Genomic DNA, 26,606 nt, shown 5'->3' on the forward strand with positions numbered 1-26,606 from the left:
TCAAAACTTCCAGTTAAACACATTGTATGACAAATTATGTATGTCTTGACTCCCAGACTTCTGGAGAATAATAAGTTTTTGTAGACTCACTCCTCCATTTAGAACTTGCCATATAATGGTAACAGGTGTTTATTTTAACATTTATAAATTTATATATGCATTTAACAAATATAGAATAGTTATCCTGTAAGAATCAGGGACTATTCTAGAAGTTGATATATCAGCAGTGAATAAAACAAATCCCTTGATACCCTGAAGCTTGCATTCTAATACAAGCAAACAGTGAATAATGAATAAACAAATAAACATGAATTATGTTATATAGTAAATGCTATTAGAAAAATAAAGTAAGGTAAAGGCTTAACATTATCTGGGACCAGGGCAGGCTTCCAATTAAATAGGAAAGTATATCAAAAGGGACAACATTTGAGTAGAGGCCCAAATAAAGCCAAGGGAAATCACCATTAGGACAGTTGGGGGAAGACAGCTCCAAGTTGAAGGAGTTGTGATTGTAAAGACACTTGGAATGTGTCTTGGAAAGCTTAACCAGCAGGGGCCAATGTGGCTGGTTTAGAACAGTATGTGTGAGGAGGAGCAGAAAGTGAGATTGTATCTATGGCCAGGTGAATGATCAGATGGGGTTTATAGGCAATCATACAGAAAATAAGGTTATTACAAAAATGCATCCTGGTAGTCATTAGCCAGAAATTGAAGTTAATGTTAAGAAGTTTCTAGAAAATGTACCTCTTTCCCAAGTGACTATTTTTAAATGAGACTTTCCACAGTCTGCATCTGAGGCTGTCACAGTAGTAATAAACAGGACTAATCTCTACCACCTGGCGCATTCAGCTGGACCAATGTAGTATATGACAATCTGGTTTAATGTAGTCAACAGCTGTGCTCACGGTAATATCTTACCCTTGAGACAGTCTGATATTTAAAGAGTTTTAGGACATTTTTTAACTTAATTATATCTAACAAATAATTCAATAGGTTCATTGAGAGTAAGCTGGCTATTGAAGCAAATAGACTCAATTTTCAGGAAAAAAAATTTTATTGGAGGGACGAATATATTTAGTGGATAGCTTTTAAACTCAAAGATTATTGATGTCTCATCTAGTAATTTATATAATTGCTGATATATGCACATACAAACAAGAAAGCCTATACAAATAATTTTAAAATTTTTATCTGAATAAAAATATATTTAATGAATTTGCAGTTTGAATAGTACATTTAATAACAATATAAAAAAATTCCATATATATATACTTTCCAAATGGTTTCATGACATAAACTCTTTATTTCAGCACAGTTATTTAGTAATTTTGAACAACACGCACATACACAAAAATTTCTAAAGAAAAGCACACCATAGTTAATATTAATTATTTGCTCCAATGGGATATATTTGTGTCTAAAGATCATCTAAGCCTTTGACCTTTTTTATCTAGCATGATCAAAACTTTTTTTCTTAGGTTGTATCTCTAAAAGTTTTCAAAATGATTAACAAAATATGCACAATGCTGTTATCTTAAAATTTTACATAACAAGTTTTTATGAAAACATTAAGTTGTTGGGAGTAATATTCCATGTCAGACTATTACCCACTATAAGAAAAGAGTCAAGGCATTTTGACTGAAACTGGGGAAGTTGGCAGCCAGAAATAAAATTACATATGAATCCAGTTGCTTAATTTTTCTAATTTTGTAAAACAACAGTGCCTACTGAGACTCTTAAATTTAACCTTAAGGCTCTTTGAACTCTGATGGCCAGAGTCCAGGACATAGTTTGAGGAAAAGAACTTTTTTCACTTCTGTTTATTTCATATTTATATGTTTCTTTCTCCTTGAGGGCTTGTCAGGCACTTTTAGGGTAAATTTAAGTTATCAATATATGTTACATTATCATTCTGATTAATTAGGCAATTTCAATTTAAAGTTGATAGGTTTACTTACTTTAATAATTATGTAAAACTCTGACCCAAAACATCAGATACTAAACCATATAAGTATACTTTATCTTATATTTATAGAGTATACAATCTTAAAAGCTGGCTTTGCTACCAGAGCACAGGGGGGAAAAAAGATAATGAGTACATGGCAGAATATGACCAAAGGTTTAAATAAAATAAATGAAAGAAAGCATGAAGCATGTCAGGTTGTATGACTGATTTAGTTTTATAACTTGACTTTTTGTTGATTGTAATGGGAAATATCAATGACATATCTACTATCTCATTAGCTAAGTATTTTTTTATTTAAATACACATTTTGGTGTTAGAAGATTTATTCCATATAGCAAAAATATTTTCAGAGGAAAATTATTCATGTGTAGCTCTAATGCAATTCTTTGTCTTCCTTTTTTTTTTTTTTTTTCCTCATTGTGAATCAAGATACTTTAGTCTCATCAGTGCAGGTTGGAAATATATATGCATAAATCAATGGAGAATTATAGATAAAATTCAGTGAAAAAGGTATTATCTTTTAAGAAGTGATCTTAATGTACTCAGGATAGTAAGGAGAGAAGCATTAATATATTTGGTGTTGGAGAAAAGGTGACAAAAATCTGTGATTTGTAGAAGGGTCCATGGATAGCCAAAAAGTTATTTACCCTCCATAAAAATAGTCTTTAATGAAATATAAATTCAGTGGCTTCTCTAAACTAGAAATAGTCTAAAAGGCAGGTTTTCGCTGCTTCTGCAAGAGGTAAAGACTAAAGATTACTGATTTAGAATAATAAGGCCCAAAGTTCTGCTTTGGTCCACAATCAGAGACTAGATTTACCCTCTTACCTTAAATAAACAAACAAACAAAAAAGACAAAACATGTAAAGTAGCAGCTCTCAAAATATTAGACATCAGGCAATGGAAGGCAGCCATTCCTGAGAATTGCAAACCATAAAAGGCAATTTGCATGATGACACGGCTTTCTGTCTTTGGAAAGTTTCTGGTCTGCAATACAAGGAAAGGGAGACAAGCAGAGCTGGATGGCTTCCCTATGCTAAAGAGATTGATCTGGAGGTCCAGGGGAGCTAAGTAGGGTGGAATTCTCTGGGCATGTGACTGGAGAAGAAAGAGCTGCCAATGGAGACTACTCCAGAGATTCACAGAAGGTCCCTCTTGAGAATTCAGCTGATAACTCAGCAGCATATGTGTGTAAGAAAGTGACCCAAAATTACAATGAGGTACCATTTCACCTTGGTCAGAACGGCCATCATTAATAAGTCTACAAATAACAAATGCTAGAGAGGGTGTGGAGAAAAGGGAACCTTCCTACACTGTTGGTGGGGATTTAAGTTGGTGCAGGCACTATGGAAAATGGTATGCAGGTTCCTCAGAAAACTAAATGTAGACTTACCATATGATTAAAAATCACACTTCTGGGTATATATCGAGACAAACCTACAATTTGAAAAGATACATGCACCCGATGTTCATTGCAGCACTATTCACAATAGCCAAGATTGGAAGCAACCCGGATGCCCATCCACAGAAGAATGGATTAAGAAGATGTAGTACATATATACAATGGAATACTACTCAGCCATAAGAAGAATGAAACAATGCCATTTGTAGCAATATAGATGTAACTAGAGATTCTCATACTAAGTGAAGTAAGTCAAAAGGAGAAAGACAAATACCATGTGATATCACATATGTCGAATCAAAAATATAGCATAAATGAACCTTTCTACAGAACAGAAACAGATTCACAGGCATGGAGAATAGACTCGTGGTGGCCAAAGTGAGAGAGTGGGATGGATGGGGAGTTTGGGATTGGTAGATGCAAACTATTACATTAAGAATGAAAAAGTGGAGTTCTCGTCGTGGCTCAGTGGTTAACGAATCTGACTAGGAACCATGAGGTTGCGGGTTCGATCCCTGCCCTTGCTCAGTGGGTTAACGATCCAGCGTTGCCATGAGCTGTGGTGTAGGTTGCAGATGCGGCTCGGATCCTCCGTTGCTGTGGCTCTGGCGTAGGCCGGTGGCTACAGCTCCGATTGGACCCCTAGCCTGGGAACCTCCATATGCCGCTGGAGCAGCCCAAGAAATAGCAAAAAAAAAAAAAAAAAAGAATGAACAAGCAATGAGGTTCTACTATAGAGCACAGGGAACTATATCCAGTCTCTTGGGATAGACTATGATGGAAGGTAGCATAAGAAAATGAATACACACACACACACCCATATATATATGGAACTGAGTCATTATGCTATACCACAGAAATTGACAAAACATCATAAACCAACTATACTTCAATAATTTTTTTTTAAAAGAAAGCTACCCAAAGCCAGAGCAAAAGTCCCATTGAAAAACTAAGGAAAGAGGGGCCAAAGTTAACCCAGGCCAAACTGGAAAACTTTTTACAGTCATCCCTTGATCTCCTTGGGGGACTGGTCCCAAGACCACCCCCCCAACCTCCACTATGGATACCAAAATCCAGGCATTCCCAGATCCCTTATGTAGTGTAGTATTTGCATAAACCCTATGTATATATGTCTATATACTTTAAATAGTCTCTGGATTACTTATAATACCTAATATTAAACAAGTGTTATGTAAATAGTTATAAATACAAAGCAAATATTATGCAAATAGTTGTTGGAAAGCAGCAAATTAAAGTTTTGCTTTTTGGAACTTCCTGGAATTTTTGTTTAATATTCCCACTCCATAGTTAATTGAATGTGCAGATGCAGAACTTGAGTGTAACTGAGGAACGCGAGACTACTAGAAAAATGTTGCCTCCAGAGTGGGAAAGTTTAATCCAAGACTAGGTGCTGCTCAGGTCTTGATTAACATAAAGTAAAAGTAAGACAGAAAAGGGCAAAACTGTGTTCAGGTAACTTAATCATCTCTAGAACAAAGCTTAAGTTTAAGACTATAAAAATATCCAGCACCCAATGAGGTTAAATTTATAATATTTGGCATCCAGTCAAAATTTACAAATATGAAAGGAACAGGAAAATACTACCTATGAGGACAAAAATTAGTTGACCAAAATTTTGCCCAGAAATGACACAGATGATAAAATTGATAGAGAAAATATTAAAACAGTTATTACATTTTCAAGAAGCTGGATTAATGATATTAAAGATAGACTATGGAAGATTTTTAAAACTCTAAATAGAACTTCTAGATACAAAAAAACTACAATGTCTGAGATATAAATACATTAGATAGGATAATACAAAGATTAGACCTTGTAGAGGAAAAAGCTAGTGAATTTGAATACAATTGATACTATTCAAAATGAACATAGAAGGGGGGGAAACAGAAGAAAAGAAGTAGCATATCTGTGAGCTGTGGGACCAACCTGAGTAGCAAATACATGTCAATTTGAATCTTGGAGGGGGAAAAGCAAAGTCCAGTTATTTGAATAAATAATGACAAAAATTTGCTCAAAGTTTATGAAAACTATAAACTCACAGATTCAAGATGTCTAATTACTCCCAAGCACAAGAAATTTGAAGGAAATTCTCCAAAGAAACAGTCCAGTCAAATTGCTTCAAAACAATATCTCAAAAGTAGTCATGAAAAAATAACACAGTATGTACACAAGAAAAAAGCTAAACATAAGAATAAATCCTAGTATATCAATACCTTCAATGTACTAAAACAAAAGATAAATAAATAACATCAAAGTGTCAACTTAGAATTCATTACCCAGAAGAAATATTTAAAAAATGAAGGTGAAAATTTTTCAGACAAGCAAAAGCTGAAAGAATTCAACAACAGATTTGCATTGTAAGAAGCGTTAAGAAAATTCTTCAGGGAGTTCCCATAATGGCTTAGCCTGTTAAGAACCTGACATAGTGTATGTGAGCATATGGGTTCGATCCCTGGCCTCACCCAGTGGGTTAAGGATCCAACATTTCCTGCAGCTGCAGTGTATGTCACAGATGCGGCTTGGATCCAGTGTTGCCGTGGCTGTAACATAGGTGGGCAGCTGCAGCTCCAATTAGACTTCCAGCCTGAGAATTTCCATATACTGCAGGTGCAGCTGTAAAAAGAATAAAGAAAAAAAAAAGGAAGGAAGGAAGGAAGGAAAAAAGAAAGAGAGAGAGAGAAAGAGAGAAAGAAAGAAAGTAAAAGAATAATCCTTCAAGCAGAAGAAAAATGGTACCAGATGCAAATAAAGCTCTATGCAAAGTAATGAGGAGAATGGGAAATGTAATGATAGGGGGATTGTTTTTCGTCATTTAAATTTCCTTAAAATAATATCATTACGGTTTGTTGCTTGTTGGATAACACACAATAACCAACTTTCCTGGATATGGAAAATTGCCTGTATTGAAATAATTAAGAAAAACTAATTTTATCTCAAAGTCTCTTTAGACTTCCTCTTCAGAAAACTTTCTAAAATTAGTGTCAGGATAGAGAGAATGGTATAAATTTGAGTCCCATCTCTAGAATCTAAAAATCTCAAGTTAAAAGAGTACTTAAACATATTCTCCAGTGTTTAATATATTTTTCTCCACTATAGAAATTAAGAACATTTTGCACTGATATGAAATTCTTATTGGCCTATAGTTTTATTCCAATTTTATCCTCGTCCTTATGCACTACTCAGTAATATGATCTGTTTACTTCTAAGAACTCTATCTTCATTCACAATGATCCCAAGAGAGCTTAAGGCAACAACATATTCACACCTATTCTGCTGAATGTCAGAAGTACATCTGAATAACAAAATACCGTTTTACTTACAACTCAATGAAAATAGGATAAATTTAATTAATTTATATGATTTTCCAAAACCCATTAAGGCACAGGCAAGCCTATGCACAACCACATGCATACACAAAGTTGCCATAAATTTTTCTTTTGTTTCTCTGCCTCATTCTTAGGGATTCCACTCAATTCCAGTTGTCTCCACGCATCAACACAATAGATATACACATAAGCAAACTATTTTACAAAATAAACACATGAATGAGCTCTGAGTATCTCTGGGAGATGTATGTTGTTATTTTGTCGGGCCTTGACTGAAGAACTAAGTTCTGACATTTTATTTATGCCTCATCACCCAAAGGTAATAGATGTGTCTTGGTTTGAGTGATGGAGAGTACAGAAAAGGGGAAGGATACACAACATATATTGGGCATGCCGTACTTATTCTCTAGGAGTTAAATCCTAAAACAAAGAATTTACAAAATTTGCTAACTGAATCATGTTAAAGGCTATCATTCAGAGCATAACTTCCCAAACTTTGATGTACTTACAAATCATGAGTGGATTTTGTTAGAATGCAGATTCAGATTCAGTTCATCCAAGGTGTGATCTGAGATGCTGCATTTCTAAGTAGCTCCCAGCTACCCAGTTTGTCCTCAGACCACACATAGGATAGCAGTGCTCTAGAAGTGATGGCCATCAATGGTTGAGATCTTTGAAGCAGCCTGCTTTCATACACAGCCAGAACTTGGATTACCCAATTATGACTGTTTTATCAAATGACCTAGCATGCATACACACAAACACACATACACACACACACCCCTACCTTCACCATTCAGGGTCTCAAGCTCAATAGCTATAGAGTAATATACATAATAGCTGGGAGATCTTTCATCTATAATATCAAAAATAAAGACACATTTTAGGGCAATTTCAGGTACAAAGCAAAATTGAGAGGAAGGTACAGAGGTTCCCCAACTACCATCTGCCAGTCATATGCACAGCCTCTCCCATTATGAACATCCCCCACCAGAGCAGTATATTATGTTACAAGATGAACCTACATTGACACATCATAACCAATCAAAGTCCACAGCTTCCATTATGGTTCATTCTTGGTGTTTATATTCAATGAGTTTGGACAAATACATAAGGACATATATTCACAATCATAGTATCAAGGAGAATATTTTCACTGCTCTAAAATTCCTCTGTGCTCTATTTATCTATCTTTCTCACCCAAAACCTGGCAACCACTGATCTTTTTATTTTCTCCATAGTTTTTCCTTTCCCAGAATGGCATACACATGGAATCATATAGCCCGTAGCCCCTTCACATTGGCTTATTTCACTTAGTAATATGCAATTTATGTGATTTTTTTTTTACTTTTACTCCCAAGACAACTTGAAATGCTAAAATAAATTCTATTGATTTATTACAGAGTATAAAAATATAAAAAGGCAAATTGCACGGATGTTAAATAAACTGGCAAGAAGTATTTCCTAGCAATCAATTGTGCTTATTAAATTTTAATAAAAGGCAATGCAGGCTCTAATTGGCAGAATCTATGTTCTTGGCAAAAATAAATGGCCCTGAACTTTATTGCTTTAGTATTTTCCTGATACTCTTTCAAATTTTAACTATCAGAAAACAATATGAAATAAATATATGCTTCCTAAATTTAAAGAACCAAGGCTACCATAGGTGGCATTTTCCAAGAGATATGTTCCCATATTCTAGGGCTAAAGTTCTCCCTTTTAAAATCCATGGCTTACTATTTTCAACATAAATGTACAGCCAAGATACTCCAGTCCAAAGGCAATTGTGAAGGAGAGCACTAAAGAGTCCCAGTAATCACTTCTTCATCTTGACCTTCTTACATAAAACCAATTCTAGAGAACAGTGAATTGATACATGTATTTGGGGCTTGTTTTCATCATGTATGGTAAAGGTACAGACATGGGGACAACTGCCTTTGAAAGAAAAGGTTATTCCTTACAATTACTGAGAGAAAGGAACATACCACGCAACAAATAGCCACATGGTGAAGTACCAGGTCTCCTGCAGTGCCAGAAGGAGTGAAAGAGAAAGCACAGCACAAAACCTGTATGGTGCAGCACAGTAAATTTTGAGCAAGTTTGGGATGGATAGTTTGAATACTTTGAGTGCCCTCTGGGTTAGAGGCATGGTCTTTGGAGGTCTGATGTCTGGCCATAGAGGGATTTAGGACACAGGAAATATTGACTTCCAGTGTGAATTAGATAAAAAGGCTGCTGGGTATTTGGGCTTTGAATTGCTTCGTTTGCATATGAAAGGAATTCTGGCAAGCCAGATGTTTACCATATCTAGGAAATTGCTAACACTAGGAGGGGCTGCTGAGCCTTCCCAAGCTGGCCAGTAAGACCCCTCCAAAGTCAAAGTATCATAAAATATGGTAAATAAAAAACATAGGAGTTCCCTTCATGGCTCAGTGGCTAGCAAATCCGACTAGGAACCATGAGGTTGCATGTTCCATCCCTGGCCTTGCTTAGTAGGTTAAGGATCTGGTGTTGCTGTGAGCTGTGGTGTAGGTTGCAGACGAGGCTCAGGTCCTGCGTTGCTGTGACCCTGGTGTAGGTTGGCGGCTACAGCTCTGATTAGACCCCTAGCCTGGGAACCTCCATATGCCACGGGAGCAGCCCTAGAAATGGCAAAAAGACAACAAACAAAAAACAAAACAAAACAAAAACAAACAAGCAAAAACATAAATAAGGGAGACCCCATTGTGGCTCAGTGGATTAAGGACACAACATAGTCTCTGTGAGGATGTGGGTTCCATACTTGGCCTCACTTTGTGGGCTAAGGATCTGGCATTGCTGTGGCTGTGGCAAAGGCTGGCAGCTGCAGCTCCAATTTGACCCCTAGCCTGGGAAATTCCATGTGCCACAGGTGCAGCTGTTAGATCTTGCCTAACCTTAGTTAATTTTGCCTGAATATCAGCAAAACTGATTGTGACCACAGAAACTCCTTCATTCAGGGGTTATTTTGCAGCTGTCAGACCCAACATTAACTTTCCCCAAAGTAGGTTTTATCCCTTTATATCCTAGGCAAATTATTATTTTCTCTGAAAAAATAAAAATAAGAATCTGTGTTACTTTCCTAGTCCTTGTCTTCATATCTCTACCAGAATAGTAAGTGGTACTTTTCAGCTTGTGTGACTATTTCCTAGAATAAACTTAAGTTCAAAAGATAGAAAGAAAAAATAGCCATCCTTTAAAAAGCAATCCTTTTATTGTAGGATTACAATAAAATGTTTTCATAGGAAATGTTTTCATAGGAAAAATCTTTTGTGACCAGCACTAGATCCTAAAAGAAAATGTATCTTTGTTCCCTATTTGAGCTCTGAGTAACTCAAAAGAGACCAATGTTGATAGAAATGAAAGCTGCTTCAATCAGGAGGCCAGGAATCTGGGGAGATGGTGGACTCAGTGCCCCCAAAACCAACGCTGAAGATTCTGTTCAACCATCAAAGTTTTTAAAGACAAAAGGGAAGTCATCTCAGTTAATCATGGAGATGGGGGGGTCAGAATCATCATCTTTCCCCCACTGCATGTCCAGTGATCTCCGTTAACCCTGCTAATCTGGTAAAAGATTTCCTTCCATAGGCTTAAGAAATCACCAGCAAAGAAGAAGAAAAAAAAAATATGGCAACGAAAAGGGGAATTTTGACCTCACCACCTCACAAATATGGTTTAGACCTAATTTTTAAAAAAGGCATAAAAATGCCTATACTGTCTGTTGAAGCACTATTGCTACTACTCCAACCTATATACTCTTTAACTCAGTGGCCACCTGAAAAAATGGTTTTATGGGGGAAACACCATTTTTGGAATGTTTCAGCTACAAATGTTTAAAGGAAATATATTACATGATTGTCAGGGTCTTACTGAAACACTTAAAAGAAAAAAAAAAAAGGGTAACTAACTCCTTTCACAACAAGCTCCCAGAAGATGAAGCCCTGGAGGATCATGGATTACAACCTAGAGATTTTGCTCATTGGAAAGGACATCAAATAAAAGCTGCTTTGCAGCCAGGATGGAAAGACCTTTATCAGGCTTTATTAACACTTCCATGTGCAGCCAAACTGAAAACTGTGTATTTAAGGATTCATATTGCTCATTTAAAAATTCTCTTTGCCAGAATGGACTTCAAGAAACGGTTGGCTTCAACTAAGTCAAGTATCATCATTCTAGGATGAGAAGATGACAGCAGTAGTAGAGCTATAACCCAAATGTCAGGACCCAGACTTTAAGACCCATTTTACTAGTTCAACTGTACTGATTACCAAATGAATCTAATATAATTGAAAATTATTGTTTTACTTCTAGGTATGTTTTTGCTGGAGTTTAAGATAAAAGGAAATTGCTTTGGTACAGTTCTCATGAAGTGTATCTACTGGAGACAATTTAATTGATTCTGTAATATATTCCTTACTCAGTACAGGCCAATATAGGCATCTATCTATTCCTCCTATCACTGACTTTTCAGATACTCCTGAGGCGACCACTTACTTAGATCAACCTCCCTCTGGCCTAAAATTTAAGGTTCAAATTTTTCAATATATTAATACATCCATCCCTTTTCTGATAATGTGCCTGGTCCTTATAGGACAAAAGAAACTTACCCTTACTTTAGGGCCCCCATCCTCTATCCTTTACCTAATTAACAAATGTCTTGAAGAGGAAAACACAAATACCTTGTGCCAGCAACTCTACTAAGTCAAACACTATACAGTTGGCTTTTGTAAAGCTTTCAAGATAAGTGACTCATGGTTTAATATTTTGTTAACAAAATTTCCAAAACTTTACTATGTTTTTGTTGTTGTTATTTGTCTTTTTATAGCTGCACCCACGGCTTATGGATGTTCCCAGGCTAGGGGTCAAATTGGAGCTGCAGCTGCCAGCTTATGCCACAGCCACAGCAACGCAGGATCCGAGCTGCATCTGCAACCTACACTGCAGCTTATGGCAGTGCCAGATCCTTAACCCACTTAGCAAGGCCAGGGAACAAACCTGTGTCCTCATGGCTACTAGTCAGGTTCATTACCACTGAGCCACAACAGGACATTCCAAAAAAATTTAAATGTAAAATTTTGGAGTTGCCATCCTAGCTCAGCAGAAATGAATCTGACTAGTATCCCACAAGGATGCAGGTTCAATCCCTGGCCTTGCTCAGTGGGTTAAGGATCTGGTGTTGCTGTGAACTGTGGTGTAAGTCGCAGATGCAGCTCAGATCCTGAGTTGCTGTGGCTGTGGCATAGGCCGGTAGCCACAGCTCCAATTTGACCTCTAACCTGGGAAGCTCCATATGCCGTAAGTGCAGCCCTAAAAAAAACAAACAAAAAAATTCTTTGCGTCTTTTTGAGCCTCTACATTCTCTCCCTAATGTAATATGCATCTGCATTACACATTAACCAGAGCTCCTCAAAGATGAGAATGCCTGCTTAACAGTAAATATCTTATTTTTCCACCTTTTTTCTGACACCGGCAATGTAACTTCTTAGAAATGTAGTACTCTTTCCCAGTGCTGTAGGGGGTTGTGGTGATGTGTTGTGGGCTTTGTATGTGGTTAGCTGGACTATGTATTGCTGGTGAACTTTATGTAAAATGTCAGTATGTCATTTTGATGTACAATCCTTTGTCTTAAAAATGTATGTATCTGTGCCTTCAACTTCTACCAGGTGGAAGGATTCTCAAACTTTCTCAGAGTCTGTCTCTTAGCTTACTATCCTCAGTTAGGCTTAAATAAAATTAAATAAAATATATATATATTCTTTTTAACTTAACTTGATTATTAATTGAATTTTCCCTGACAAATCACTAAAGGTAAATTCCCCAAATAATGCCTCTTAATATCTTCCAATAATTTCATTTCCTTTGTTCTGCTTATCACTGACACAAGTGGTTTTACATTTGCATTGCTAATAAGCATGCATAATAAAATGACATTTTAAGGTATTTATTAATAGTACATCTCTCTGCTTCTATAAAGATTTATAAGATGAACTAAAGTTTGTTTTACAGAGCCTTTAACTCATTTTTGGTGTATTATTTCCATTAAAAATAAAACTCTAAATCATATGAATTCCGAGAGCAAAAATGGAAGAAAAATTGCAATTGACAACTGTTAAATGTAACAAATTAATAATATTGGCTTTTCCTATCCAAGAATTTGACATGCCTGTGCATTTATTGAAGTCATTTTTAAATACAAATCAGTAGAATTTCAATATTTTTATTTTATAGTTTTTTTGTTTACTTTATTCCTTTACTTACTTATTTTTATTATACTTATTTACTTTATATTGCTAATATAAATGGAGTCAATTCTTCCAAGTCATCATGGAACTAGTCATCAGGTAAAAGATTTCATTAAAATACAAATATTACAGAAGCTAATATTAATTATGTTATTTATGAATTAAAAGCTCCCAAACCTGAATGAGATCAGCATAAATTAAATGGAAATTTTTTGCATCTAAGGTGAATTTAGGTTATTTCTTCTTATTATTATTAATAGTTTACTTGTTTTACTTACAAACTTGCTTATTTACAAAACAAATCTAGATAAATTTTCAGCATAAAATTAATGATTTCCTCTAACTTTATGGCTACATTAGCAATAGACAGTATTTTCAAAATAGCATAAAACATTCTACTTTATTACCTAATCATCGTGTTAACAGAGAAAATTGTTTTTAGTGTGTTTTTTTATGATCAAATTTCATGGAATTACACACAAACATAAAATGCAAAATCAGCGTATGCTCTGTGAAGTATACCAACATTGATTTCCTAGTTTGGATGTTGTTCTATAGTTAAGCAAGATGTTACCATTGGGAAAACTGGGTTAAGAGTAAACAGGATCTCCTTGTACTTTTTTAAAAAATATTTTTCTGTGAAGCTATAATTATTTCAAATAAAAAAACTAAAAGTATTATACCAATTAAACAAATCTGTATTGTTTGAATAATATTTAGTTATGATTAGGTTATACTATTACTGAAGAAAATGTGTAAGTATAATTTAAGAGAAAAAACTAGGAAATTATTTCATTTTGCTTAGGGACTTTAGTTATCTCAATAATTTAGTATTAGAACCATGGTTTTACAAGTTAACAATATGTAAAGCTGACAAAGACTTTCTCACCCATACTTTCGAGTTTGGTAATGAGACCCAGCTTGCCCACCATCAGTAGCTGAGGATTCTAAAGCAAGGAGAAATGAGACTCATCCACAGCACACAGAGAATTTTAGTCAAGGGGGGATTACAGGTTTGCAAACCCTATGTGAACAAACACTGCATACTCATGGAATAGGAAGAAAGTCAGAGCTATGTGGCTCAAATTTAGTAGTCAATCTGAGAAAAGTACAAGATAAGGTAAACAAACAAGGTAGACTCAATTTACATAGAACCTTATTGTCCAAGAAAATGAAATGATCTGAAGAAAGAAAAAAAGAGCTAGAAGGTTTTAAAGCAGAATGAGTGTCATCTTGTTTATGTTTTAAACTATCACTCCACATACTCTGTGGAAAATGAGTTGCAAATGGCAAGAAAAGAAGAAGAGAAACAGAAGTGTAGACTCCTAATTCAGGAGAACAAAATTGCTGGATTAGGTGTGGTAGCAGTTAGGATGGAGAGAATTGGACAGATCAGGGGTACATTTTGAAGATGGAATTAGGAACACCAACCATCCTTGTTTGCCCAAGTCTAAAGAGCTTCCTGGGATATAGGATGTTAAAACAGGGAAAGACCTGGACAAACAGCAGAAGTGGGTTCACTCTAGATGGAACAAAAGGGTCTTATATGAGAGATTGATTGTAAAAAGGGGAATAAACAACAGACCCAAATGCATGGTATTTGCTCACATAAGTGTTCTCCAAGAGTGTGAAAGAAACAGGGATGGAGATTAAAATGGGATCAGATTTAAACACCAGCCACATTGAATTTTAGATTTATATTAAAAAAACAAACTCAGAAGTACATTAAGCATTTAGACCCATGACCATGGAACATAGTAAAGGAATCTCAGCTGAGATGAAAATCATTGCCTTATGGATAATAAATCCATAGAGCTTAAGTATTTTAGGGAACAGATTATGAAAATGTCACTGAAAATAATGACTTAAAGAAAGACCAAGAGGACATAAAGTGAAAACTGAGAATACAAATAATATGTTAGGAGTTTTACCTTAAATGGGACAGAAAAAAGGGAAGAATCTGGAAGATGATATGGGGCCAAAGGAGGGCTTATTTTTGTGAGAATAACTATATTAAAGGCATTTTATGATAATCCAACTCAGTAAAGAGGAAAAGTAATGAAATATAAGTGTGGGGAAGTTAACTATAGGAGCAAAGTGTTTGAGCAGAAGTAGATTTATGAGGAGAGAGGGCAAGTTATGAATAAGTTTGGACATTGGGAGAGTGGATTAATTATGGAATAAAACAGCTTTGCCTAAAAGCTCTGAGTACACATTTGATGCCTTTGAACATAAATTTAAAATGATACCTATCATCATAGTTTCATGTTTTCCTCCAATAACATTCAGCTTTTTCAAATTAGTCACGGGGATGTGTGAATGAGTTGGCATGGAGGATAAATTCATTAGGATGATAAGATAAAGAACTAAAAATCAGGACTGTTAGTGAGATCACCTATAGGCATTTTACAATCACAAAGTATGGTTAGACGAATCCTTTAATGGTGGAGGGACAAAATATAATCCATATCATACAATTTTAAGAAGTAAATAAAATGCATAGATGAATGCGTTGAAAAGTGATCTAAAATGGTCAGTGGAAATTTTTTTTTTTTTTTACTTGGTAATGAATATTTTCTTTTTGTTTGTTTGTTTTTTTCCCACTGTACAGCAAGGGGATCAAGTTATCATTACATGTATACATTACAATTACATTTTTTTTCCCCACCCTTTGTTCTGTTGCAACATGAGTATCTAGACAAAGTTCTCAATGCTATTCAGCAGGATCTCCTTGTAAATCTATTCTAAGTTGTGTCTGAAGCCCAAGCTCCCAATCCCTCCCACTCCCTCCCTCTCCCATAAGGCTGCCACAAGTCTCTTCTCCAAGTCCATGATTTTCTTTTCTGAGGAGATGTTCATTTGTGCTGGATATTAGTTTCCAGTTATAAGTGATATCATGTGGTATTTGTCTTTGTCTTTCTGGCTCATTTCACTCAGTATGAGAGTCTCTAGTTCCATCCATGTTGCTGCAAATGGCATTATGTCATTCTTTTTTATGGCTGAGTAGGATTCCATTGTGTATATATACCACTTCTTCCAAATCCAATCATCTCTTGATGGACATTTGGGTTGTTTCCATGTCCTGGCTATTGTGAATAGTGCTGCAATGAACATGTGGGTGAACGTGTCTCTTTTAAGTAGAGTTTTGTCCGGATATATGCGCAAGAGTGGGATGGCGGGATCATATGGAAGGTCTATGTATAGATTTCTAAGGTATCTCCAAACTGTTCTCCATAGTGGCTGTACCAGTTGACATTCCCACCAACAGTGCAGGAGGGTTCCCTTTTCTCCACAGCCCCTTGTCATTTGTGGATTTATTAATGATGGCCATTCTGACTGCTGTGAGGTGATATCTCATGGTAGTTTTGATTGCATTTCTCTTATAATCAGTGATGTTGAGCATTTTTTCATGTGTTTGCTGGCCATCTGTATATCTTCTTTGGAGAACAGTCTATTCAGGTCTTTTGCCCATTTTTCCATTGCTTGATTGGCTTTTTTGCTGTTGGGTTGTATAAGTTGTTTATATATTCTAGAGATTAAGCCCTTGTTGGCTGCATCATTTGAAACTATTTTCTCCCATTCTGAAAGTTGTCTTTTTGTTTTCTTTTGGGTTTCCTTTGCTGTGCAAAAGCTTTTCAGTTTGATGAGGTCCCATGAGTTTATTTTTGCTCTAATTTCTATTGCTTTGGGAGACTGACCTGAGAAAATATTCATGATGTTGATGTCAGAGAGTGTTTTGCCTATGTTTTCTTCTAGGAGTTTGATGCTGTCCTGAGGTATATTTAAGTCTTTCAGCCATTTTGAGGTTATTTTTGTGCATGGTGTGAGGGTGTGTTCTAGTTTCATTGCTTTGCATGCAGCTGTCCAGGTTTCCCAGCAATGCTTGCTGAATAGACTTTCTTTTTCCCATTTTATGTTCTTGCCTCCCTTGCCAAAGATTAATTGTCCATAGGTGTCAGGGTTTATTTCCAGGTTCTCTATTCCGTTCCATTGGTCTGTCTGCCTGTTTTGATACCAGTACCACACTGTCTTGATGACTGTGGCTTTGGAATAGTGCCTGAGGTCTGGGAGAGTTATGCCTCCTGCTTGGTTTCTGTTCCTCAGGATTGCTTTGGCGATTCTGGGTCTTTTGTTGTGCCATATAAATGTTTGGATTGTTTGTTCTACTTCTGTGAAAAATGTCATGGGTAATCGGATAGGGATTGCATTGAATCTGTGGATTGCTTTGGGTAGTATGGCCATTTTTACAATATTGATTTTTTTCCAATCCAGGAACATGGACTATCTTTCCTTTTCTTTACATCTTCTTTGATTTCTTTGATTAAAGTTTTATAGTTCTTGGCATATAGGTCCTTTACCTCTTTGGTCAGGTGTATTCCGAGGTATTTGATTTTGTGAGGTGCAATTTTAAAAGGTATTGTATTTTTGTATCCCTTTTCTAATATTTCATTGCTGGTATACAGAAATGCAACTGACTTCTGAATGTTAATCTTATATCCTGCTACTTTGCTGAATCTAGTAATCAGTTCAAGTAGTTTTGGGGTTGAGTCCTTAGGGTTTTCTATGTATAGTATCATGTCATCTGCATACAGTGACAGTTTGATCTCTTCTCTTCCTATATGGATGCCTTTTATTTCTTTTGTTTGTCTAATTGCTGTGGCTAGGACTTCCAAAACTATGTTGAAGAGCAGTGGTGAGAGTCGGCATCCCTGTCTTGTTCCAGATTTGCGTGAGAAGGCTTTCAGTTTTTCCCCATTGAGGATTATATTTGCTGTGGGTTTATCATAAATGGCTTTGATTATATTCAGGAATGTTCCCTCTATACCCACTTTGGCGAGGGTCCTGACCATGAATGGATGTTGGACTTTGTCAAATGCTTTTTCTGCATCTGTTGAGATGATCATATGATTTTTGACTTTTCTTTTGTTAATGTGGTGTATGATGTTGATTGATTTGAGAATGTTGAACCATCCTTGTGAACCTGGGATGAACCCTACCTGGTCATGATGTATGATTTTTTTTGATATGTTGTTGGATTCGGTTGGCTAAGATTTTGTTGAGAATTTTTGCATCTATATTCATCAATGATATTGGGCGATAGTTTTCTTTTTTGGTGGTATCTCTGTCTGGTTTTGGAGTGAGGGTGATGGTGGCATCATAGAATGTCTTTGGGAGTATTCCTTCTTCTTCAACCTTTTGAAAGAGTTTAAGGAGGATGGGCACCAATTCCTCTTTATATGTTTGATAGAATTCACCTGTGAAGCCATCTGGTCCTGGACTTTTATTTGTAGGGAGTGATTTTATGACCTCTTCCATTTCATTTCTAGTGATCGGTCTGTTCAGTTGGTCTGTTTCTACTTGATTCAGTTTTGGCAGGCTGTAAGATTCTAGAAAATTGTCCATTTCTTCCAGATTGTCAAACTTGTTGCCATATAGTTGTTCATAGAATTCTCTTATGGATTTTTGTATTTCTGCTGTATCCGTTGTGATTTCTCCTTTTTCATTTCTAATTTTGGTTATTTGGGTTCTTTCTCTCCTCTTTTTAGTGAGTCTGGCCAGGGGTTTGTCAATTTTGTTGACCTTTTCAAAGAACCAGCTCTTGGTTTTATTAATTTTCTCTATTGTTTTTTGAGTCTCTATTTTATTGATTTCTTCTTTGATCTTTATAATATCCTTCCTTCTGCTGACTTTAGGACTTTTTTGTTCTTCTTTTTCTAATTCATTTAGGTGGAGGGTTAAGTTGTCAATTTGGGATCTTCTTTTTTGAGAAAGGCCTGTATTGCTATAAATTTCCCTCTGAGCACTGCTTTTGCAGCATCCCATAGATTTTCAGAGGTTGTATCTTCATTATCATTTGTTTCAAGGTAGTTTTTAATTTCCTTCTTGATTTCCTCATGGACCCATTGGTTTTTTAGTAGCATGTTGCTTAGTCTCCATGTAGTAGGTTTTTTCTCTTTCCTTTTCCCATGGGTGATTTCTAATTTCATGGCATTGTGGTCAGAGAAGATACTTGAGATAATTTCTATGCTCCTAAATTTATTGAGGTTAGCTTTGTGTCCCATTATGTGGTCGATTCTTGAGAATGTTCCATGTGCACTTGAGAAGAATGTGTATTCTGCTTTTTTTGGATGTAGGGTCCTGAAGATATCAATGAAGTCTAACTTTTCTATTGTTTCCTTTAGGATCTCTGTTGCTTTATTGGTTTTCTGTCTAGAGGATCTGTCCATTGGTGTGAGGGGGGTATTAAGGTCTCCTGCTATGATTGTATTCTCATCAATATCTCCCTTTATGTCTGTTAATATTTGTTGTATGTATCTGGGTGCTCCTGTATTTGGGGCATATATGTTGACAATAGTAACTCCTCTCGTTGCATGTATCCCTTAATCATTAAGTAGTGTCCTTCTTTGTCTTTCTTTATGTCTTTTATTTTAAATTCTATTTTGTCTGATATGAGCGTTGCGACTCCTGCTTTTCTGTCATGTCTATTGGTGTGAAATATTTGTCCCCACCCTTTCACTTTCAATCTATATCTGTCCTTTGTCCTAAGGTGAGTTTCTTGTAGGCAGCATATTGAAGGTTTTTGCCTTGTTATCTACTCAGACACTCTGTGTTTTTTGATTGGGGCATTCAGTCCACTGACATTTAAGGTAATAATTGATAGATGATTATTTATTGCCATTTGAACCTCGTGCTCCAGTTGATTCTATGGTTCTCCATTCTTCCTTTCTTTTTTTTTGGTTAGATGGTCTCCTGTTATTACCTGCTTGAGTGGTTTTTTTTGTTTGTTTTTTGTTTTCATTTTTTGTGAATACAATATTTAGTTTTGGTATGTGGTTGCCCTGTTTTTTAAGTATGCTAACTCCATCCTATGATAGTGTGTTTTAGCCAGATGGTCCTGTAAGTTCAAACCCTTCATTACTATATTAAAATTAAGAAGAGAAACATTCAAACAAACAAACAAGAAGGGTTATTTATTTCCTAACATCCCTTGCCCACATTTTATGATTTTGATGACACTTTCTTATTTTTTTCTTTTTTAAGTTCATTTTGTTTGAAGCATGTTCATGATTAAATCTGTATGCTGGCTTATTTGAGTGACTGCTCTCTGATTGCGGTTTCCTCAGTCCTAGTTCTTCCTCTTCTTTTTTTTTTTTCTTTTCTTTTTTCTTCCCTTTCCTTCCTTTCTTTTTGGTTTAGAGAAGCCCTTTCAGTATTTCTTTTAACCTGGGTTTTGTGTTGCTGTATTCTTTAAGTTTTTGTGTGTTGGAAAAAATTTTTATTTCCCCTTCTATTTTAAATGATATTCTTGCTGGATAGAGTATTCTAGGTTGCATATTTTTTTGCTTTTAGCACTTTAAATATCTCTTGACATTCCCTCCTTGCCTGTAGAGTTTCTGTAGAGAAATCAGCTGATAATCTTATGGGGGTTCCCTTGTAGGTAACATTCTGTTTTTCTCTTGCTGCCTTTAGGATCCTCTCTTTATCACTAACTTTTGCAATTTTTATTATGATGTGTCTTGGTGTGGGTCTGTTTGGGCTCAGTTTGTTTTGGGCCCTCTGTGCTTCCTGTATCTTGAGCTCAGTATCCTTTAGATTTGGGAAGTTTCCAGTGATAATTTCTTCAAATATATTTTCCATCCCCTTATCTTTTTCTACTCCTTCTGGAATTCCTATTATGTGTAGATTGGCCTGCTTTATATTATCCCATAGGTCTCTTATATTGCTTTCCAGTTTTTTGATTTGGTTTTCTGTCTGTTGACCGGATTGAGTGATTTCCATTATTCTATCTTCCATATCACTGATTCGTTCTTCTGCATTATTCATTCTGGTTTTTACTGCCCTTAGTTCAGTTTGTATCTCTGCAAATGAATGTTGTAGTTTTTCTTGGCTCCTCCTTATATTTTCTAGTTCCTTTCTGAGGGTATCTGCATTACTGTTCATATCTTCTCTTAATTCCTTCAGTATTTTCACTATTTCTCTTTTGAACTCCAGGTCTGTCAGACTGCCGAGATCTGTTTCATTGTTGACTGTTTTAGGTGAGTTCTCCTGTTGGTTTGACTGGGGGTGGTTTCTCTGCTTCTTCATCTTGCTTGTTGTTTTCTTTCTCCTGAGGGAGTTGTACTCTCCGTTATCGGGCAGTGTTTGCCTTGTCACTGCCGTGGAATATTTCCTGAGGACTGGCGTTGTTGGTCAGTCTTTTCTGAGGCAGTGTGACTTTTCTGGAGTGTTGATGGGGCTAACAGGGTCTCTTTGAAGCAAAGGAGGACTTCCTGAGGGCAGACAGGACTGGGAGGTCCACACCACGATGGTAGCAGATTTCACTAGGTCAGGCAGAGCTTGCGCTGGTGTTTTTAGGCTGTGGGGTTCTTGCAGGGGTTGGTTGTTTTGGACGGCTGTTCCTCAGGAGTGCAGCACCCCCTGAGGGCTGGAGCAGATTTCAGGGTCACTGAGAACCCAAGAGGCTCTTCCCTAGGGCAGCCCAACTCAGAAGGATGGGCTGAGAATGTAGGCAGATCTTTTCACAGTCTGGCCAAGCTTGTTGTAACTTTTCTGGGCTGCAGGGGGTCCTGCAGAGAGCTGGCAGTCCTTGCAGGTGTTATGCAGGAGTATGGCTCCCCCCGAGGGCTGGAGCAGCTAGCTGGGCTGCTGAAACCCAAGAGGCTCTTCCCCAGGGCAGGCCGACTCAAAAAGACTGTCCAAGAATTAGGCAGATCTTTTCATGGCCTGGCTAGGCTTGTTCTAGATTTTCTGGGCTGCAGGCCTTTTCTTGGGGGCTGGTGGTGTTTGGTGCTGCTCTGCAGGGGTGTAGCCCCTCCAAAGGGCAAGCAGTCCTGTGCAGGGACAGCCCCTGTGGTGGTAGGCTTCAGGCAATTATTGAGGCCAGCCCTCCCGGATGGCAGGCAGCCCCAGGTCCAGCGAGTGGGTAGTGGGTGGCAGGGGTGGGGGGAGGGGATGCACTGGGAAGCACAGCTTTCTGCTAGATAGTGGGCCAGTAAGCTTGTTGTGGTGTGGGGAGTATTCTATGGGCGCCCACCTCTTCTTCTTTCCCCTCCCCAGCAGGGGCACAGATCAGGCTCTTCTCCCAGGTTCCCTCTGATGTGGCTTTCCACTTCCCCCCCCAGAGTATTGTTCCCTTCCTCTGTGACAGCTTTGTTTTCTAGTCTCCCAGGCAGTCTCTGCCCTGTCAAACTTGACAGACCGGTTTCTAGACCTCCCAAGCAGTCTCTGTTCTACCCCGCCCCCCAGCCCTTTCCCAGGGACTAACCTCCGGAGCCGAGGTCTCGGTGCCCAGCCCCCACCCAGGAGTCTCAATTTTTGGTGACTGTGCCCATAGTTCAGATGGTCCATTTGGTTCTCGATCTGCTTTTCAGAACTCCAACTTACTGCTACACTCTTCTCTGCATCTGGAGATTCCTCCAGTTCATTTGGACTTTCCCCTCAGTAGGTGACTTTCCAGGGTTCAGGATCCCTTTCTCCTCTGCAGTTCCCTTTTGGGAGTGCCCGTCCAGCTCGGAATCACCTTCTCTCACTCTCCTCTTTTCTCTTGTTTTACCTAGTAATGTCATGAACTTCTTGCCATTATTGGAGTTTAGGTTCTTCTGCCAGTGATTAGTTGCTATTCTGTGTGAGTCATTTATCCTGTAGATGTGGTATTTTTTTGTTGTGTTTGTAGGAGAGGGCGAGCGTGTCCCCCTGCTCTTCTGCCATCTTGTCTCTAGTGAGTGGAAATATTAAGCTGTGCATTTCAAGTGATTATCTATCTATCTATCTATATATGAACAAAGAATGTCTTGACTTGACAGTGAGGAACACAAAGAACCATCCTAACCTACCTTTGGTCTCATCAATATGGGAGCAATGGAGAAAAACAATTTTCTACTCAATGAAGCATTGAGCTCAAGAAAAAATCTATTTCCCAATAAAACTAAGATAATGAGCTCCTAAAGGTAAGAAGGAAGGCACTGAAGCACTGAAAATGTTTTTGATTTATCTGATTATATACAAAGCAGAGCCATAGGCAAGTAAACTTTAATGGCTTGGTTTTGTGATGACTATAACAAAGAGTATGATAAATCACTCAAAAGGAATCAGATACACATGAAAAAAATGCTCAACAACACTAATTATTAGAGAAATGCAAATAAAAACTACAATGAATTATCACTTCACATCTGTCAGGATAGTCATCATTAGTAAGTTTACAAATAACAAATGCTAGAGCGGGTGTACAGAAAAGGGAACCATCCTAACTGTTAGTGGGAGTGTAACCTGGTACAACCACTGTGGAAAACAGTATGGAATTTCCTCAGAAAACTGAACATAGACTTACCATGTGATTTAGCAATCCCACTCCTGGGCATATATCTAGACAAAACTATAATTCAAAAAGACATATGCACCCCTATGTTTATAGCAGCACTATTCAAAATTGCCAAGACATGAAAACAATATAAATGTCCATCAACATATGAATGAATTTAGACGTGTTACATATATACAGTGGAATACTACTCAGCCATAAAAATAATGAAATAATGACATTTGCAGCAATATGGATGCAATTAGAGATTCTCATACTATGTGAAATAAGTCAAAGAGAGAAAGACAATACCATATGATATCACATACATAAGTAATCTAAAATATGGCACAGATGAACCTATCTACAGAACAGAAACAGATTCACAGACATAGAGAACAGACTTGTTGTTGCCAAGGGTATTGGGGAGGGAGTGGAATGAATGGAGACTTTGGGGTTAATAGTTGAAAACTATTACATTTAGAATGAATAAACTATGAAGTATTACTGTATAGCATAAGAAAATATATCTGATCTCCTGAGATAGACCATAATGGAAGATAGTATGAGGAAAAGAATGTATATGTGCATATAAGATAGATGATAGATAGATAGATAGATAGATAGATAGATAGATAGATAGATAGTAGATAGATATAACTGGGTCATTTTGCTGTACAGCAGAAATTGGCACAACATTGTTAATCACCTATAATAAAAAAATGAAAAATAAAAGTTGGGGGAAAAAAGGAGCTAGACAAAGAATTCTAAGTACAGCTTTTCTCTTGAGACTGGTTTCAGGAATGAGCTCAGTAGGATCTAGTTTATATCTGCCTTTGAGGAAGTCAGGTCCAGAAGCTGCTAGAACTCTGTCATCATTCCCAACCTTCACCTCAGCCCTAACTTGACCAAGGTCAATGTCCAGAGTACAGAGATATACTGCCCCCCACTTCAATCCTGCTTTCTCCACTCAAGACTAATTAAGAAGAAGTTTTAAATTTTCAGGATATTCATTTTTTTAATTTTATAATACTTATATTAATTTCTAGTTTTTTTAAAATTTAATTAGTGATCATTTCCTATATTATTTTGTAGTACTATTTGGACCTGGTGAGGGTCTTCTTAGAAATGTCCAATGGCATTTGAGAACAAGACATTTTACTGTTTTCTGGGCATTAATTTAAATATAATTCATGTCACATCATAGTTAAGGCTATATAGTTTTTCAGTATTACATTTTTTCACTTGTCATGTACCAAGAGTGATTTTGATTTATCATGTACTAAGAGTGAAGTAAAGGCTCCTTTTAGTACTATGTTTCTGTTTCTATCACTGTATATCCTCTATAGACTAAAATTTATGAATATTGATACTCTGTTATTTAAAGCATGGATATTTATAACCTTTGTGCATTGGTATCCTGCATTAAGATGTGTTCATTTTTGTTTTATTTAATTTTCTTGAATTCACCTTTGACAAATATTCAAGTTTGCACCATCTAATCTTTTTATTTGCATTTGCTAAATAGACTTGTCCAGATAGTTAATCATCCTGAGTCACTATATTTTAAGTAATGAATGTCTCTTGTCAGATCCTAAATATTGGTGTCACCCTAAAGTGTCTCTTCTTGGTTAAAGGATTATTTCAGGCTAGTTATTTTTAAGAAACAAAAGACTCAGGAAGTTTTTATTTTTACCTCTCCCTTGGCTGCCTGAAAGAATTTAAACAGAGGGCCTATTCCAGGAAAAGAACTGTCACCAGAGGTAACAACAAAGCATATGATTGAGGTGTGCTGAGCTGGGATGACCTCAGCACAGCCTGAAGATCAGTTCTTCCTGGTGTCTCTGTATGGCCAGCAAACATTGGTCACCAAATATTTGCCCTTCCCATCTTCCTCTGAATCATCTTCCTCCCCTTTGAGGTCCCAGATCCCTGCCCTCTTGTTCTTAGCTCAGAAGGGCATATAAGCTTAAATTTCATGGCTGTATGTAGGTCTCATATTCTTACAGGGCCCATGTACACATAAAATTAAAAGTTTTTCTCCTTTTCTCTCTTATGACAATTTGATTTTTAAATCAGCCAAAGAACCAAAAGAGTGGAAGAAAAAAACTTTCCTCCCCAAAGTTGGGTTTGGCTTTGAGATAAATCTGAAAATCTTTTTAACATTACATTTATATTTATTTACAATTAAATATATTGGATTCTAGAATTCTAATCACAGCACTATTTACAATAGCCAAGACATGGAAACAACCTAAATGTCCATCAACAGAGGAGTGGATCTAGAAGATGTGGTACATATACACAATGGAATATTACTCAGCCATTAAAAAGAATGAAATACCAGCATTTTTTGCAACATGGATGGACCTGGAAACTATCATGCTAAGTGAAGTCAGCCATACAATGAGACACCAACATCAAATGCTTTCATTGACATGTGGAATCTGAAAAAAGGACAGACAGAACTTCTTTGCAGAACAGATGCTGACTCACAGACATTGAAAAACTTATGGTCTCTGGAGGAGACAGTTTGGGGGGTGGGGGGATGTGCCTGGACTGTGGGATGGAAATCCTGTGAAATCAGATTGTTATGATCATTATACAACTACAGATGTGAAAAAAAATAGAATATTTAAAAAAATAGAATTCTAATCATATTTTATTTTACACTATATCTTGATTTTTAATTACTCATGAAATAACCTGCATTTTTATTTTCACATGTACTTTTCTGATAATTTATGTTTTTATACTTTAAAATTTGTAAAATGAAAGTTATTTATAGCTACAACTTTTAATACACATTTTAAATTTCATTTATTTTTTTTTATTTTAGATTTAAAGAGCAACAGGAAAGAGAAGACAAGGAGTCACTGTGTACCTCGTATCCAGCTCTTTAATTAGCATCTTAAATCACTATGGCACACTGGTCAAAACTAATAAACCAATAGAGCTCATACTCGAATTTCTTCAGTTCTACTCTAATACTATTGTCCATTTCAAAACCTCATTACATACACATTACATCTAGTCATCATGTCTCCATAGGCCACTCTCACAAGTGAGAATTTGAAACTCTTCTTATTTTGGATGACCTTGACATTTTTTAGGTTAATTATTCAGGTATTTTAAATAATGTCCCTGAACTGGAATTTGTCTGATGTTATTCTCATAATTTTACTTGATTTATGAATTTGAGGGAGGAAAATCAAGGGTACATATGACAGCACATCATCATGATTAATTTTGATGTCATGATTAAAGTAATGTTTGTCCTCTACCTCCAAAATAAGTTTAAGCCTTTGGAAAAAATCAATGCCTATACTCA

The sequence above is a fragment of the Phacochoerus africanus genome, chromosome 10 (assembly GCF_016906955.1).
Source record: "Phacochoerus africanus isolate WHEZ1 chromosome 10, ROS_Pafr_v1, whole genome shotgun sequence".
Lineage (NCBI taxonomy): Eukaryota > Metazoa > Chordata > Mammalia > Artiodactyla > Suidae > Phacochoerus > Phacochoerus africanus.